This window comes from Oncorhynchus kisutch, linkage group LG1 (genome assembly GCF_002021735.2).
Source record: "Oncorhynchus kisutch isolate 150728-3 linkage group LG1, Okis_V2, whole genome shotgun sequence".
Taxonomy (NCBI): Eukaryota; Metazoa; Chordata; class Actinopteri; order Salmoniformes; family Salmonidae; genus Oncorhynchus; species Oncorhynchus kisutch.
Window position 1 is genome coordinate 19,096,125 of NC_034174.2, and position 18,256 is coordinate 19,114,380.

Below are 18,256 nucleotides of genomic sequence, written 5' to 3' on the forward strand. Positions count from 1 at the left end.
AAGCCACTGGAAAACTCAATCAGTCTCACCTCAGTCAGAGTCAAGGAGATGAAACGACAGAAAGGCATCTGAGTTTGAGTGCTTTCCCATCTGCCTCCCTCTCCCCCTCTGTGTATGAGCGCTAAATGTCAGCTTGACCTAACAACACGCTGCCTTCCACTGGTTGCAACCCCGCATCGATCATTAAATGGATTAGTCCTGGTGCTTGCCGCATTGACCTGTGATTGAATTGTTACATTTCCCATTTCCTGTAAAATGTTTCAGGTAATTAACAAAGCAAAGCTTTTTTGTCTTTCTGCCCTGAGAACTGGCTCATTTCAGCTGTGGTGTCAGCAGAGACCGACACAGTGAGAGTAGACAGCCAGAGAGCGGCTGAGTCCAGACAGAGGTACTAACCCTCCTGTTGTAGCGGTTGCCTCAGGGCACCTGGCTCGAAAACCTCCAGAGCCCAGGCGTTCCATTCCGTTGTCTTGCTGCCAAACTATTCCCAAGTAGACATTTCATAACTGTTGTACATTATTGTGCCTCAGACTGCATTTCATTCCTTTCTGAATGTGGAATAAAATAGCGCAGTCCACTTGCCATGCAAAGCAGCAGCGAGAGGAGAGCTGTCTGTTCTTTAGGCAGGCCTCGAGCAGCAACCAGCTGTGGTTTGCATGCCATAGACAGCGCTCTGTTATCACATATGGTTAGTTGTGACAGCCCTTTGTCTCAGTGACAGGTTTGATGACAGATTGTATTAGCATTGTTCTACTCCTCACGGTTAGATATTCCCCCGTGAAGGATTTGTCATTCCTGCTAAGTGAGTTGTCTTTCTTTCTCTGTGATTCCGGTGGTAAGATGAAACGAGCTGTAATCCCCTGTATCTTGTCAGTCCTCCCCACAGTCGACTCCCAGACACGATCAGCCGTTCATGATGGACATAGTGATTAATGAATGCGTTGCTCAGTGGGTTGATTTATACTGTCTGTCTCTCTGGGCTGTCCCACATGCGTTCATGCTCTTAAAGTCCCTCCGACAGCAGACATCGGCCTCAAATTTACAGTATCATAAAAACTTGTGATTTAGACCAGTGAAACCCTCTCGTTCCACAAACTCACACACAGACAAACAAGTGGGCAGTCCACTCTCAGATCAGTAGTATCGGGGTGGAGAAAATCATTCTAACGCCATTTAGTATTTGTCCTGATAAAATGTGTTTAAAGTGGATAATTAATGTTGCTTACAACATATTCTATATTACAGAGGGACATTCTATCATTCACATATCTTTGAATTGTCAGATACACTGAACATTTCCTCCAATGATCTGCCACTAACAAGTTAAAGCACCTCTTTACCATTTCTTTCACTGGTTTGTTTTGATGATCCTCTGATGCCCAACCCCGGCAGTGTTGTTAGACTGAATTCATTTTATTTATCCGTCTCTTCTCTCATCAAAAGGCTTGGAAGGATGCCAATGTAGATTGACTGAGGCCAGTCTACCAAAGCCCATAGGATCAGTGTTGTGATACTCTACCTCAGTTAAATCAGCAGGGCTCTAACTTCCCCTTGCTCTTTCAGCATTCTCACACCCCTCCCCCCTCTTTACCCGCTGTCTGCCGCACAATCAATTAATTGGGTCAATTAAATCCTAGAGCAAAAACCATGGCAACCTGTGGGTGTCTAGCTCAAGGGCTCGCTAGTCTAGGAGTAGGAAGTGAGGATCTTTCTCTGTCTTTGTCTTTCTCTCTGTCTTTGTCTTTCTCTCGCTGCTGTCCATTCAGCCTCTACACACATTGTGTGTATGACAATGCCCAGAGGAGCATTCTCTTCTCCACAGCCCCAGGAGGCCCTCGGGGGACAACCAGCTGCTGCTAGAACCAGACTGACCACCCCAGGCCACTGGGTTAAGGGGGGTTCAGTGGGCCAGTCAAGCCACGGCCAGACGCCTGGGGAATGTAATTGTATGTTGTCAGCAGTGGTTTCCCTATGATTTTTTTCAGCGAGTCTCTACAGAAATATCTATACAGTACCAGTCAAAAGTTTAGACACGCCTACTTATTCAAGGGTTTTTCTTTATTTGGACTATTAATCTTCATTGTAGGATAGTAGTGAAGACATCAAAACTATGAAATAACACATATGGAATCATGTAGTAACCAAAAATGTGTGAAACAAATCCAAATATATTTGAGATTCTTCAAAGTAGCCACCCTTTTCCTTGATGACAGCTTTGCACACTCTTGGCATTCTCTCAAACAACTTCATGAGGAATGCTTTTCCAACAGACTTGAAAGAGTTCCCACATATGTTGAGCACTAGTTGGGTGCTTTTCCTTCACTCTGCGGTCCAACTTGTCCCAAACCATCTCAATTGGGTTGAGATCGGGTGATTGTGGAGGCCAGGTCATCTGATGCATCACTCCATCACTCTCCTTCTTGGTCAAATAGACCTTACACAGCCTTACACTGTTGGGTCATTGTCCAGTTGAAAAACAAATGATTGTCCAGACCAGATGGGATGGCGTTTCGCTGCCGGAATGCTGTGGTAGCCATGCTGGTTAAGTGTGTCTTGAATTCTAAGTAAATCAACGACAGTGTCACCAGCAAAGCATCCCCACACCATCACACTTCCTCCTCCATGATTCACGGTGGGAACCACACATGCGGAGAGCATCCATTCACCTACTCTTCGTCTCACAAAGAAACGGAGGTTGGAACCAAAAATCTCAAATTTGAACTCATCAGACCAAAGGACCGATTTCCACCGGTCTAATGTCCATTACTCGTGTTTCTTGGATATATCATGCTTTCACTGGAACAGGCCCTGATCTCTGTAAATTGCTTGACGACGCAAGAAAAGGGGCCGCAGATCGGGCTGCCTTCTGAGAATCCATAGGCGAGCGAGTAAACTCCCACTGTCATCCATTGTTCTTGCTAATGTGCAATCATTGGAAATTTTTATTGATGACCTACAATTAAGATTATCCTACAAACGGGACATTAAAAACTGTAATATCTTATGTTTCACTGAGACGTGGCTGAACAACTATATGGATAATATAGAGCTGGCAGGATATTCCATGCACCGGCAGGACAGAGAAGCTACGTCTGGTAAGACGAGGGGTGGGGTGTGTGTCTATTTGTGAATAACAGCTGGTGCACGATGTCTAATATTAAAGAAGTCTCAAGGTATTGCTCGGCTGAGGTAGAGTATCTTATGATAAGCAGCTGCTATTATTCGTAGCCATCTATTTACCACCACAGAATGAAGCTGGCACCAAGAACGCTCTCAACCAACTCTATAAGGCCATAAGCAAAGAAGAAAATGCTCACCCAGAAGCAATGCTCCTAGTGGCCGGAGATTTTAATGCAGGCAAAGTTAAATCAGTTTTACCAAATTTTTACCAGCATGTCACATGTGCAACCAGAGAAAAAAAAATCCAAGACCACCTTTACTCCATACACAGAGATGCATACAAAGCTCTCCTCCGCCCTCCATTTGGCAAATCTGACCTTAATTATATCCTCCTGATTCCTGCTTACAAGCAAAAACTAAAGCAGGAAGTACCAGTGACTTGTTCAATACGGAAGTGGTCAGATGACGTGGATGCTACACTACAGGATTGTTTTGCTAGCACAGACTGGAATATGTTCCGGGATTCATCCAATGGCATTGAGGAGTACACCACCTCAGTCTTCGGCTTCATCAATAAGTGCATCGACGACGTCGTCCCCACAGTGACCTTACGTACATATCCCAACCAGAAGCCATGGATTACAGGCAACATCCGTATTGAGCTAAACATCTGTATAGAGCTGCCTCTTTCAAGGAGTGGGAGACTAATCTAGACGCTTATAAGAAATCCCGCTATGCCATCAGATGAACCATCAAACAAGCAAAGCGTCAATACAGGACTAAGATTGAATCCTGCTACACCGGTTCTGATACTCGTCTGATGTGGCAGGCCTTGAAAACTATTACGGACTACAAAGGTAAACCCAGACTCGAGCCTACCAGACGAGCTAAATGCCTTTTATGCTCGCATCGAGGCAAGCAACACTGAAGCATGCACAAGAGCACCTGCTGTTCTGGATAACTGTGAGATCACGCTCTCAGTAACCTATGTGAACAAAACCTTTAAACAGGTCAACATTCACAAAGCTGTTGGGCCAGACGGATTACTAGGACTTGTACTCAAAGCATGTGCAGACCAACTGTCAAGTGTCTTCACTGACATGTTCAACCCCTCCCCAACCGAGTCTGTAATACCTACATGTTTCAAGCAGGCCACCATAGTCCCTGTGCCCAAGGAAGCAAAGGTAACCTGCCTGAATGATTACTGATCCGTAGCACTCACATCGGTAGCCATGAAGTGCTTTGAACGGCTGGTCATGGGTCACATCAACAGCATCCTCCCTGACACCCTAGATCCACTCCAATTCACATACCGCCCCAACAGATCCACAGATGACGCAATCTCAATCGCGCTCCACACTGCCCTTTCCCATGTGGACAAAAGGAACACTTCTGAGAATGCTGTTCATTGACAACAGCTCAGTGTTTAACACCATAGTACCCACAAAGCTCAATCACTAAGCTAAGGACTCTGGGACTAAACACCTCCCTCTGCAACTGGATCCTGGACTTCCTGACGGGCCGCCCCCAGGTGGTAAGAGTAGGCAACAACAAGTCTGCCACGCTGATCCTTAACACTGGGGCCCCTCAAGGGTGTGTACTTAGTCCCCTACTGTACTCTCTGTTCACCCACGACTGCATGGTCAAACACGACTCCAACACCGTCATTAAGTTTGCTAATGACACAACAGTTGTAGGCCTGATCACCGACAACGATGAGACAGCCTATAGCGAGGAGGTCAGAGAACTGGCAGTGTGGTGAGCAAGACAAAGGATGTGAGCACTGTGAGCAAGACAAAGTAGCTGATCGTGGACTACATGAAAAGGCGGGCAGAACAGGCCCCCATTAACATCGACGGGGATGTAGTGGAGCGGGTTGAGAGTTTCAAGATCCTTGGTGTCCACATCACCAACGAACTATCATGGTCCAAACATACCAAGACAGTTGTGAAGAAAGCATGACAAACCCCTTTCCCCATCAGGAGACTGAAAAGATTTGGCATGGGTCCCCAGATCCTCAAAAGGTTCTACAACTGCACCATCAACGCCTGGTACGGCAACAGCTCGGCATCTGACCACTACAGAGGGTAGTGCGAACGGCCCAGTACATCACTGGGGCCAAGCTTCCTGCCATCAAGGACCTATATAATAGGCGGTGTCAGAGGAAAGCACATAAAATTGTCAGAATCCAGTCACCCAAGTCATAGACTGTTCTCTCTGCTACCGCACGGGAGTGGTACCGGAGCGCCAAGTCTAGGACCAAAAGGCTCCTCAACAGCTTCTACCCCTAAGCAATTAATTAGACTGCTAAACAATTAATAAAATCGCCACTGGACTATTTACATTGCCCCCCCCTCCCTTTTGTAGACTGCTGCTACTCGTCTATTATCTATGCATAGTCACTTCACCCCTACCTGTACCCCCGCACACTGACTCGGTACCGGTACCCCCTGTATATGGCCTCGTTATTATTATTGTGTTAGGTATAATTTTTTACTTTAGTCTATTTGGAAAATATTTACTTAACTCTTCTTGAACTGCACTGTTGGTTAAGGGCTTGTAAGTAAGCATTTCACGGTAAAAACAAGTTGTTGTATTCGGTGCATGTGACAAAGTTTGATTTGATGTTGAGATGTATCTGTTACTTGAACTATGTGAAGCATTTATTTGGGCTGCAATTTGGTAACTCTAAAGGCTGGTAACTCTAATGAACTTATCATTTTCAGCAGAGGTAACTCTGGGTCTTCCTTTCCTGTGGAGGTCATGAGAGCCAGTTTCATCACAGCATTTGATGGTTTTTGAGACTGCACTTGAAGAAACGTTCAAAGTTCTTGAAATTTTCCGTATTAACCAACTTTCATGCCTTAAAGTAATAATGGACTGTCATTTCTCTTTGCTTATTTGAGCTGTTCTCGCCATAATATGGACTTGGTCTATAAACAATCCAAAAACAATCCAAAAACTGTCCTCATGCTCCTAGACCTTAGTGCTGCTTTTGATACCATCGATCACCACATTCTTTTGGAGAGATTGGAAACCCAAATTGGTCTACACGGACAAGTTCTGGCCTGGTTTAGATCTTATCTGTCGGAAAGATATCAGTTTGTCTCTGTGAATGGTTTGTCCTCTGACAAATCAACTGTACATTTCGGTGTTCCTCAAGGTTCCGTTTTAGGACCACTATTGTTTTCACTATATATTTTACCTCTTGGGGATGTCATTCGAAAACATAATGTTAACTTTCACTGCTATGCGGATGACACACAGCTGTACATTTCAATGAAACATGGTGAAGCCCCAAAATTGCCCTTGCTAGAAGCAGGTGTTTCAGACATAAGGAAGTGGATGGCTGCAAACGTTCTACTTTTAAACTCGGACAAAACAGAGATGCTTGTTCTAGGTCCCAAGAAACAAAGAGATCTTCTGTTGAATCTGACAATTAATCTTAATGGTTGTACAGTCGTCTCAAATAAAACTGTGAAGGACCTCGGCGTTACTCTGGACCCTGATCTCTCTTTTGAAGAACATATTAAGACCATTTCAAGGACAGCTTTTTCCATCTACGTAACATTGCAAAAATCAGAAACTTTCTGTCCAAAAATTATGCTGAAAAATTAATCCATGCTTTTGTCACTTCTAGGTTAGACTACTGCAATGCTCTACTTTCCGGCTACCCGGATAAAGCACTAAATAAACTTCAGTTGGTGCTAAATACGGCTGCTAGAATCCTGACTAGAACCAAAAAATTGGATCATATTACTCCAGTGCTAGCCTCTCTACACTGGCTTCCTGTCAAAGCAAGGGCTGATTTCAAGGTTTTACTGCTAACCTACAAAGCATTACATGGGCTTGCTCCTACCTATCTCTCTGATTTGGTCCTGCCGTACATACCTACACGTACGCTACGGTCACAAGACGCAGGCCTCCTAATTGTCCCTAGAATTTCTAAGCAAACAGCTGGAGGCAGGGCTTTCTCCTATAGAGCTCCATTTTTATGGAACGGTCTGCCTACCCATGTGAGAGACGCAAACTCGGTCTCAACCTTTAAGTCTTTACTGAAGACTCATCTCTTCAGTGGGTCATATGATTGAGTGTAGTCTGGCCCAGGAGTGGGAAGGTGAACGGAAAGGCTCTGGAGCAACGAACCGCCCTTGCTGTCTCTGCCTGGCCAGTTCCCCTCTTTCCACTGGGATTCTCTGCCTCTAACCCTATTACAGGGGCTGAGTCACTGCCTTACTGGGGCTCTCTCATGCCGTCCCTGGAAGGGGTGCGTCACCTGAGTGGGTTGATTCACTGATGTGGTCATCCTGTCTGGGTTGGCACCCCCCCTTGGGTTGTGCCATGGCGGAGATCTTTGTGGGCTATACTCGGCCCTGTCTCAGGATGGTAAGTTGGTGGTTGAAGATATCCCTATAGTGGTGTGGGGGCTGTGCTTTGGCAAAGTGGGTGGGGTTATATCCTTCCTGTTTGGCCCTGTCCGGGGGTGTCCTCGGATGGGTCCACAGTGTCTCCTGACCCCTCCTGTCTCAGCCTCCAGTATTTATGCTGCAGTAGTTTATGTGTCGGGGGGCTAGGGTCAGTTTGTTATATCTGGAGTACTTCTCCTGTCCTATTCGGTGTCCTGTGTGAATCTAAGTGTGCGTTCTCTAATTCTCTCCTTCTCTCTTTCTTTCTCTCTCTCGGAGGACCTGAGCCCTAGGACCATGCCCCAGGATTACCTGACATGATGACTCCTTGCTGTCCCCAGTCCATCTGGCCGTGCTGCTGCTCCAGTTTCAACTGTTCTGCCTTCTTATTATTCGAACATGCTGGTCATTTATGAACATTTGAACATCTTGGCCATGTTCTGTTATAATCTCCACCCGGCACAGCCAGAAGAGGACTGGCCACCCCACATATGCTCTCTCTAATTCTCTCTTTCTTTCTCTCTCTCGGAGGACCTGAGCCCTAGGACCATGCCCCAGGATTACCTGACATGATGACTCCTTGCTGTCCCCAGTCCATCTGGCCGTGCTGCTGCTCCAGTTTCAACTGTTCTGCCTTCTTATTATTCGAACATGCTGGTCATTTATGAACATTTGAACATCTTGGCCATGTTCTGTTATAATCTCCACCCGGCACAGCCAGAAGAGGACTGGCCACCCCACATAGCCTGGTTCCTCTCTAGGTTTCTTCCTAGGTTTTGGCCTTTCTAGGGAGTTTTTCCTAGCCACCGTGCTTCTACACCTGCATTGCTTGCTGTTTGGGGTTTTAGGCTGGGTTTCTGTACAGCACTTTGAGATATCAGCTGATGTACGAAGGGCTATAAAAATAAATTTCATTTGATTTGTCTATCTTCTGTATACCACCCCTACCTTGTCACAACACAACTGATTGGCTCAAATGCATTAAGAAGGAAAGAAATTCCACAAATTAAGGCAAGGCACACCTCTTCATTCAAATACATGCCAGGTGGCTACCTCGTGAAGCTGGTTGAGAGAATGCCAAGAGTGCAAAGCTGTCATCAATGCAAAGGGTGGCTACTTTGAAAAATCTCAAATATCTTTTGATTAGTTTAACACTTTTGTGTTTTCACCATTATTCTACAATGTAGAAAATAGTTTTAAAAAATAAAGAAAAACCCTTGAATGAGTAGGCGTGTCCAAACTTTTGATTGGTACTGTATAATATGTTTTAAAATGTGCAGCAGTGGCAAGAATTTACACTGTGGTGCCCAGTGGGAGGTTAGTTTGGAAATGTTAAATTGCTCTTGAGTAATTCCTAGAAATGCGTCTCTTGTTAAATTCGGAAGCTAGCTAATTGGAGGGTTTCGGCTGCATTGACAATTCTTTTCATGAAATGGTAGAAATGTTGGAAATGGAATACAGGTGAGCTTTATTTTCTCCTTACAGGTTTTTGGTTGTACTACTTTCCAGAATGCAGCTAGTGTGACACAATCACTCTCTGGAAGGCTATGTTCTGTAACTACACTACAGACATGTCTCTGTCAGGAGCTTGTCCTGTCCTGGGCCTTCTCTGTGAGGTAGTAGATAGATAGATATTGTATCTAGTCTGTCTGATTTCAGCCCTCCCCACCACAGAGACAGCAGATCCTCTCTGTGTCCCGCTGGGCTAAACAAAGCCAAGACTGTCTCACAGCTAACAGGGATAAGTACTTCAGATTTCCTCTCTGCATGACGTCCAGCTTTTGTGTACTTACACAGGAAGCCCGACACACAGAGGGAGAGAGAAACACTGACGGTGCTGTTGCATCAATGGTATACTAATAATGTATGAGGGAAGTTCCTCTCCTTGAGTCCTCATTTTGAATAGGAGTTAGGTAAACAACAAACTCTACAACTAGCTTCTACCAACTCTCTTCATGTTGCACATCAACTAATTGACTCTCTATACAGTAAGGAAGCACTCTGACATACTTCCTAAAATTACAATCCCTACTATGAATGTGATGACTGTCCTGTGAGAGGGTTGTTGTAAGATCCACTGACTGTCAACTGTCCCGTGAGAGGGGTGTTGTGAGATCAGTGGGGAGGTAAAGGTGGGCAGCATAGCAGGGTACCAACACATGGCTGGAGAGAAGTGACTGACTGTGTAACCCACCTGATAGGACTCCAAACACCTCGTTATACAGCATAATGCCTCTGACACAGGTCTTCAGTGTTACTCACACTCTCCTTCACACACTCCATCAAACTCAGGAAGTCAGGAAATCCAAGCCTAAGGAGAATGAGTAGGGACATGTGTTGAATGTTTTATGACGTCATTGAACATGAGGCTAATGAAAGAAATGCATGTCTGTAATTGCCTCAGTCTAGCTGTCCTTCTCCCTACCACCCTGTTCCCGTTCTCATCCAAGAAGTTTTGTGTCTGACAGATGGAAGAAAGTTTTCCAACCTTAAAAAGCCGTCCCTCCTCAGTTAATAAGGGCAACCCACAACAGTGGTTTATTAATGACTGAACTGTGTACAACATTATTCCCTTTCTCCAAAAGCAGCCTTTGTATTCACCGCAAGCCGGGCTTTTCCCACCGCAGCACAGAGTGAGGGAGAAAGAGAGGGAGGCGAGAAAACAAGCACAGAGCCTCCAATGTTAACTCAATAATGACTTCCCACAGGGGAAAAAGATCACAGGAGGAGGGGGGTAGAAGAGGGGGGTGCTGCTTTGAAGTGGCAGTGCTATAGGAGGCTCTCCAGCCAGAACCAGTCAGCCAGCCTGCTCTACTCCAGGAAGGGCTTTTGTAGACCCATCGTCTACAGTCTCCATGTGGGGTCTGACTCTCTGCACACACTGGTGGGGGTGTTATTATTGGTCATATGTATGCCTAACCATCCGCTACTCACTGTCAGAGTAATTGTTCTCCTTCAATTCCTTGTTTTTTTTGTAGGACTTGAGTCATGGGTCAGTCATGTTTTCTTTGTACTTTCTTTCTCCATACTCTTACTCTCATTTCCTGAATGGACATTTTATGTTTAATTTGATATAGCACCACCACTAGCTATAAGATATGTTAACACAGTCTCTTCCGAGGTCCTACATGAGTACACATCCCTCCATGTTTGCTGTGTAAATGGTTTCCTCCCCGGAGTGGGAGATCATTAAGCTTTTGCGGTTATAAGGAGCTGTCTTGGCTCTCAGCGGTGGGTTAATTGGGCTGAGGGGGGCAGCAGGGGCCTCAGTGTGGCTGAGGAGAACTGCAGGCTCGTCCTTTATCTCGCCCTGAATGGAGCGGGAGGCTGGCCCGCTGGACATCGACCTGCAGAAGGCCGACCCGCAGAAGGTCAGCTATTAATCACTACGGCTGCACTGTGGAAAAATAGCTGCCACTTGAGTTTTGCCAACATCCTGCGCTGGTTTAGCTTCATGAATAATGTATAAGGCCCGGGACTCCCAATTCCCCAGTGGCTTTACATTATGGGTGTTTGAGGAGACCTTTTATTTGGGATAAAACTACTCTTTTATAGAAATCCAATGTAATGTGGCAGCGATCCTTGGGATAGAATATGCATGATATCAACATGCTTCAATGTGCTAGTTGATGAGTCCATTCTCTCTACATTTGCATCTATCTATTCAAAGGAGTCTGAATTTTGACTTTTTTGACCCAACATTTATTGACACAGTAAATGCTGGTTGTGTGCCTGGTGTCTATTTGACTATTCTTAAGATTACTTGACACGTTTACTCTATCCAACCCTTGAATTTATTCTTGCCGTGTTCTATAGCTTGTTGGTCTCCTTTTTCTTCTGCAGTCGGAAGGTTGACTTTGGTACAGAATGTGAATATAGATGGCAAAAAAACATTTAGAATATAAATGATTTATTGTATTATTATTAGAAGTACCTCTTAATATACAGGTAACTGCCAAAATAATTCTACCACAGGGATACAAAGTATATTGAAAGCAGGTGCTTCCACACAGGTGTGGTTCCTGATTTAATTAAGCAAATTAACATCCCATAATTCTTAGGGCAGGGCATTATTTTGGACACTTATGGGAGATTCTGGAGTGGCGCCTGAGAGTGTTTTCCACCCCCATCAACAAAACACCAAATTATGTAATTTCTTGTGGAAGAATTGTGCTGCATCCCTTCATTAGAGTTCCAGACAATTGAAAAATCTATGCCATGGTGCATTGAAGCTGTTATGGCTTGTGGTGGTCCAACACCCTATTAAGACACTTTGTTGGTGTTTCCTTTATTTTGGCAGTTCCCTGTATATAATATAGATGCTAATGGGAGTCTCTCCTCATGACAAGCAGAATTCTTTACAGAATACCACCATCGTCACTAAAAACAATCCCTGCTGACCATTGAGATATTAAAAATGTCTCTTTGATGTACCAGAATGGGAATAACTGAAACACAAGAACAAGATGTCTTCATCACTTTTTCTGGTGTCCGGAAAAATAAACATTCTGCTCCTATCTAGAGGAAAAATCCACTGTCGGAATACAGAATGGGTTTTGACAGATTCTTCAGAATGCCTTACTCTTATCCCTCCAGAAGCCAGAGTGCAGTAGCTCCATGCAGTACCAGCAGCAGCAGCTTTTTGTATTGTGTCAGTCTGTCTGTGTGGGGGTGGGGAAAAGGAGATGGCAGTGCTGGATGGAGTCCTGTAATCTCTGTAATCCTCCTCGCTCTCTTATCACCTCCCGCAGGGAGAGCTTCAGGCAGAGACTCAGGGGGCAGAACCTGCATATCAGACACACTCGTCTTCCTACATGATTATTAAACATTACTTCAATATTTCATTGAGCTCAGGCCTCTGTGAATTGCTGTCTACTTAGCATTCAGATGAGGCTGGGATTTGGGTAATGGATATTAGATTTGTAGATTGAGATCTCGTTGCTGTATTTTTTGTAGGAAATGCAGGCAGACATACAGCATTAGTCATAATACCCACAACTCAGTGTTGGAAAAGCAGCTCTTCAAATGGTTTCAGTTGGGGTTTTGGGATTTCTAAATATTTTAATAAGAAAAACTGATCCATCTTTGATGTACTTGCCTGACTTTCTCATCCCGTCCTCTCTCTCTTTGTCAGGTCCAGGAAGGTGACCCCTCTGGCTGATCCCCTACAGAAAGTGTCCCTAAGGAAAATTGACCTGGAGCTGGAGTTGGAGGTTCTGGAAACTGTGGTGTTGGTAGAGGAAGAGGAGAAAAGCTCCAGTAGAACTCCCCAGTCACACAGCAGAGAGGAGTCTGACAGAACTCAAGAGCGTGACTGTGCTGACAGAGGGGGGAAGAGGAGGAGAGTGTGCCGAGGCCAGCCTCCTCCAACTTGCCTACCCCCTACTCTCCCAGGAGTCCTGTGCTGCTCTCGTGTCAGCCGAGAGGAAGACCAGTGCCCTCCCCTCTGCTGCGGACAGCCCCAGCCAGCTGATCCAGGAGCTGGGAGAGAGGGCAAATGAGGGGTTGTGGATCTCTGCACAGCCTGTGGGCAGCAGGCATTCCAGAAGCAGAACACAGGGAGAGGCGGAGAGAGACTGTTCACAGCCTGATACAGTCACAGTCAATACTGCTAATTCCACAGCTACTAACCGCACATGGACATTCCTAGAGCCGTGTCCTTGCAGAAACCCTCTGCTGATCGTCAAACCAGATACTGATGATGATCTTGATGAGGATGATATTGATGATGATCATTAGATGGGCGTCGTGGAGAATATGCCGTAATTACCTCTATGTACTGTACATGAATGACAGCTTGTTTGCATTCAATCAATGATGATGACTTCTCTAAAGCTGGGACCGAGAGACTGAAGAACAGCTTCTATCTCAAGGCCATCAAACTGCTAAACAGCTATCATTAACACAGAGAGGCTGCTGCCTACATGGAGACCCAATCACTGGTAACTTTAACAAATGGATCACTTTAAACAATGACACTTTAATCATGTTTACATATCTTACATTACTTATATCATATGCCACTCGGCCATCGTTCCCCCATATATTTGTATGTACATATCCTCATTCACCCCTTTTTAGATTTGTGTGTATTAGGCAGTTTTGGGGGAATTGTTTAATTACTTGTTAGATATTACTGCACTGTCGGAACCAGAAGCACAAACATTTCACTACACTCACATGAACATCTGCTAACCATGTGTATGTGACCATTAACATCTGCTAACCATGTGTATGTGACAAATAACATCTGCTAACCATGTGTATGTGACAAATAACATTAGATTTGATGATTTGATTTGATTCTTAATTTTGTATTTTCTATCTTCATGCAGACATTTCATCAAACATGGAAATGTTGCATGTTTTGTATTGGATACATGGCATTTTAGTTAAGTGTCATGGCTTACTTGAGTTTCAAAAAGCTCCTGTACTTTGTGCCTCAGTGCAGGTGTTTCTTTGATGAAGGCTATTCATACCAAGCTAAGCATTTTGATAATACAACGTATGTGTTTAATTATGCACTCAAGTGTCCTCAAGGTGACGCGGTCATTGCGTTGCACTTTGTTTGCAGGCTGTTAGATTAGCACATGCAATTCACACACAGCCATTTCCTCTCAAGTAAAGAGATAGTGGTGGTTGTTGGGAGATAACAAAACTGGACAGACCCCAACAGGAAATATCAGCTGCTGCTTTAAAATGTATCTTGAGACATTTGAGTTTTCATGTATGCAGTGTCTATCCGCCCAAAAGAGTTAGTACCCTGACAACACTAAGAAACCTTTGGGTTCAACTCAGACATGTTCACACATTGTTACTGTCTGAAGTCAAATGTCCAAAGTTAGATCTTATTTGCTTTTCAAGGCACTTATTGAGTACTTGTCATTGTTCATTCATGTGTACAGTTTAGCTGCTGGGGTGACTTGCAGGGAAGAGATTTTATATTTTTGCTCGTAGAGGCAGCAGTACAGTAAGCCCCTGCAGAAACTCCATATTGATTGGAGAAGAGGAGATTGGTGGCTAAACGAGGGACTCACCGCAGCGTGCAGGAGGAGTGATTGATTCATCTGGCATGAATGGAGGAGTGCCGTCAACACAGCTCAATACCATCAGCTGCCTGCGTCTCGGGGGCGTGGAGCGAAAACAAACAAGGAAGCACATGTCAGGCAGATGGATGAGGGCTCTGTGTGGAGCGGAGCACGGTAGCTGTTCGTTTGAGAGAAAAGAGCTCCCCGAGTCAGCGCACAGATGGAGAAGCAGAGGGCCGGAGAGCAGAGAGCAGGCAGAGACAAACCACCACTCCATACATACCGATGCACAGTGTGACTGGGATGAGACTACAGCCCATTTTTAAAGACACCTCCATTCTGGGGACTGTGGGGCCCTGCGGGCTGCTTCTCCACTGTGGTTTCACATTGATTAAGTGACACATTGATTAAGTGACAATAGCTGTTTTTCATCTTAAAGTGGCTTGCATGTCCCCATAACCGCAGCCTTCTCAGAGCTCGATGAAGTATTAGTCTGAAATTCATACTGTTCACCCAGGTGTTTTTCAAAGGACTACCCCGGCAGTATAAGTCATGTGCCTTGTAAATTATACAAGGCATTAATTAATTGAATGTGTATGCTGTGTTTTGACAGAGATTTAATTACTAGGCCTACTTCTCGGTAACCAAAAGATCTCTGGTTCAAATCCCTGAGCTGGCAAGAGCTGCTGTCCTGCCCTTGAGCAAGGCAGTTAACACCCAACAACAACTACTCTACAGGTGCCGCTGACCTGGACATCGATTAAGGCAGCCAGCCGTGGGATAAATGCAGAAGATACATTTTTGTTGAATGCATTCAGTTGTGCGACTGACTAGGTATCCCCTTTCCCCTTCTGTGGCAGTGTGCTTGCCCTTTGACCCCAGTGAGGTCAACACACTGCAGTAATTACTCTCTTCTCTGGGCTAATGACAGAGATTTCCCCCTGTAGCTGCCTGCCACTTATCCATCACTGCTGAAGATAGATAGGATTAGACCCGAATGTAGTTGGTGAGTAAGTAAGTAGCCTTACACAAGCCTTGGGCGAACCAGAACGGCACATCGGAGCAGGAGTCTATCTCCTGTTTCTGTAGTGTGAGGCAGCTTAATGTACAAGTAGCCTACATCCCCAGGACAGGATGCTAGTCTATCGCAGGGCCTTACCCCCAATCTATCTACTTAATGCTAAGTGCCACGCAGAGACATATCGGGTCCAATTTCTTGTCTTTAATACGACACGGCCGAGGATTCGAACTCCAACCTGAGGGCGGACACTCTAACCACAAGGCCACTGAGTTGGCTTTGTGTGAGTATGTGGTCAATAGGGCTTGAACAGAGGATCTATAGTATCATGGATGTCTTGAGTCAAATGTCTCTGAAGACACGTTTTGCCAATGGTGGATACTTACAGATGAAGCAGCTTATTGTCACTGCTAAAGCTTATTTGCTGAGACCTTGTTGCTCCTCAGTACTAAGCACACTGCAACGGTGGAAATTCCTACATGAAATCGACCTTATAAGTATTATCCTGACAGAAAGCACTTTTTTTCAATGGGAGGGCAGGGGGGCAAGGACAGTATAGTCACAGTCCTTCTCTCCCACACACAGAGAGCAGCGGCTCTTGGTTCATACTAATATAAAAGTCAATCTTGTCTCCCCTTCCTGAGAGGCAAAGTGATTCTGGTGCTTGAAAAGATGAATAGCCCTCAAGAAGAAATTAATCAGGTGGTCTCCAGGACTTGACTCCTCCAATGGGTGTGCAAATATAATTTATTTTGTGCTCACTTGGTGCTCTGTGGCGTGGGCAGGCAGGCATGCGGCTCCGTTCTCCCTTTGTGACCCTGGCCTACTGTATTATGTTTCCCCAGGCTGCATGGCGCTGAAACTAAGTGCAGCTCCAGCTTCAGAGCACAGGAAAGGAGTCAGGTGTCCAGTCAACTACCTCGTTCTGTCATGCTTTGTATTCCCACAAGACATGACTGACATGAGCATATGTGACCTCAGGAAAGTGAGGTGTCTGTCCCTCTCAGCTATTCTGTAGCCTTTCACAAGGTTTTCACTGTGATACCAATATGCTATACTTCAGTGTTGATATACAGTATAGGCCATGATATAGCACTGAACTGTTGGCTTTCTACAAGTAAAGTTTATTGCACTTCTTTTGATTAATATGGAATGTTGGAAACAGGATACCCCTATCTATTGTGTGTGTGTGTATGTGTGTGTTTTGACAGGGCCTGCATACACTCGTCTTCCGCAGCGTTGCCTCACTGATTCACCCTAATTTGTGTGAGCAATGTCTGTTAGCACTCTTCCATTGAGAGTGAGGAGTGATTTATCAGGTCGCTTAATGCAGCAAATTACCTCTGCTCTTCGTCGGGTGTGCACTTGCACAGCATCTCACTCCTCTCTCATCATTATACCCCATCAACACTGTCAGTCTCCTTTAACACCATGCTTTGCCTGGCGGTTCCAGAGAAACAGACATGAGGTGGAGGTGCAAGCTAAATTATTTTCCTCCAGGATAGGTCATAGGGTCATATTAACATTCTACCTGGAGTGTTTTAAATGTTGCCCCACCTAATATAATATCCCTCTTGTTTCTATTTTTGATATTCCCAGTCCTTATCTTAGCCTGTCTATAAATGGTGATGACAGTCTGTGTGTATTATCTGAAAAACGACCATCCTTTATTTGTTTTTATAGTTTTAAACAGCTGTCATATTTTAGCATGAGATACTACTGGGGGGAGCCAGTAAGTGTTGAGGGAGTTGGAAACAACAAACCAAAGTTGTTCCGATGTTCTCTCTCTTCCTCCCTCTGTCTTCTCCTCTCCTCTGATTTTTCATTGAACAGAGTGCTTCTTTTATGAGTCCTGAAATGAACTAGCGCCTATAAATGAAATATATTTTTAAAAAGGAGCTCTTGATGTATCACTTAATTTTAAGCTGAGCGCCGGATTTACAATCATCATAAAGGTGCTTACATGTTTCAACACATACTTCTCCCTCAAAGCAAAAACTCTGCGCGGTAGCACTGAGCAAGAGCCCGGTCATGTCACATGTCAGCTTCAGAGGCAGCCAGCATAGCAGGGGCTGTGTTTGTTCTGTGGCTGGTGTGACCTCTGACCACTCTCTGAAGTGCCCGTGTCTGTTCTCCCCTACACTCTGCGCTCAGCACAGACTTGCCTGCACTCTAATGATGCCTCATGGACGTAAGCTTGTAGCTAACAGACCAGGAACAAAGGCTCTCCACACACACACGTATCCCTACGCGCTCTGCAAACGAGATCCCTTGACACTCTAAACACAGGCTTTTGGCGTTGATAGCGGATTCTACACACATGCACACTCTCTGTAAATCCACTCTACAGTAGAGTCCATGTCTGTGCCACTGCGGAAATCAAATTAGCATAATAGCAAATGCCCATACAAATCAGTCTGTTCAAGCTAGAGATGTGTTTTTTTTTTGCATGGGCTACGTCTCAATCCATCGTATCCGTCCATGTCGGTCTTTTGTATCTGCGGTGGAAGGTGGCAGAGCTACTGAGGTGTTTGTCAGGCCATGAGACATCCCGAAAATCAGTCTTCTCACAAAAATGTCTGTAGCTTCCGAACTAACTAATATGACCCCTCTTTGGAAAGATGAGACTCTCGAACACAGCGTTTTGTATATATGGAAGTAGTTTAGTACCTAAAAAAAGTGGT

At 45.0% G+C, this 18,256-nt stretch overlaps 1 pseudogene; it reads left to right on the top strand.

The window, feature by feature from the left end:
• Positions 1–13,411, top strand: part of LOC109877262 (protein SHQ1 homolog) — a 45,069-nt pseudogene extending 31,658 nt beyond the window's left edge.
• The last annotated feature ends 4,845 nt before the right edge of the window (positions 13,412–18,256 follow it).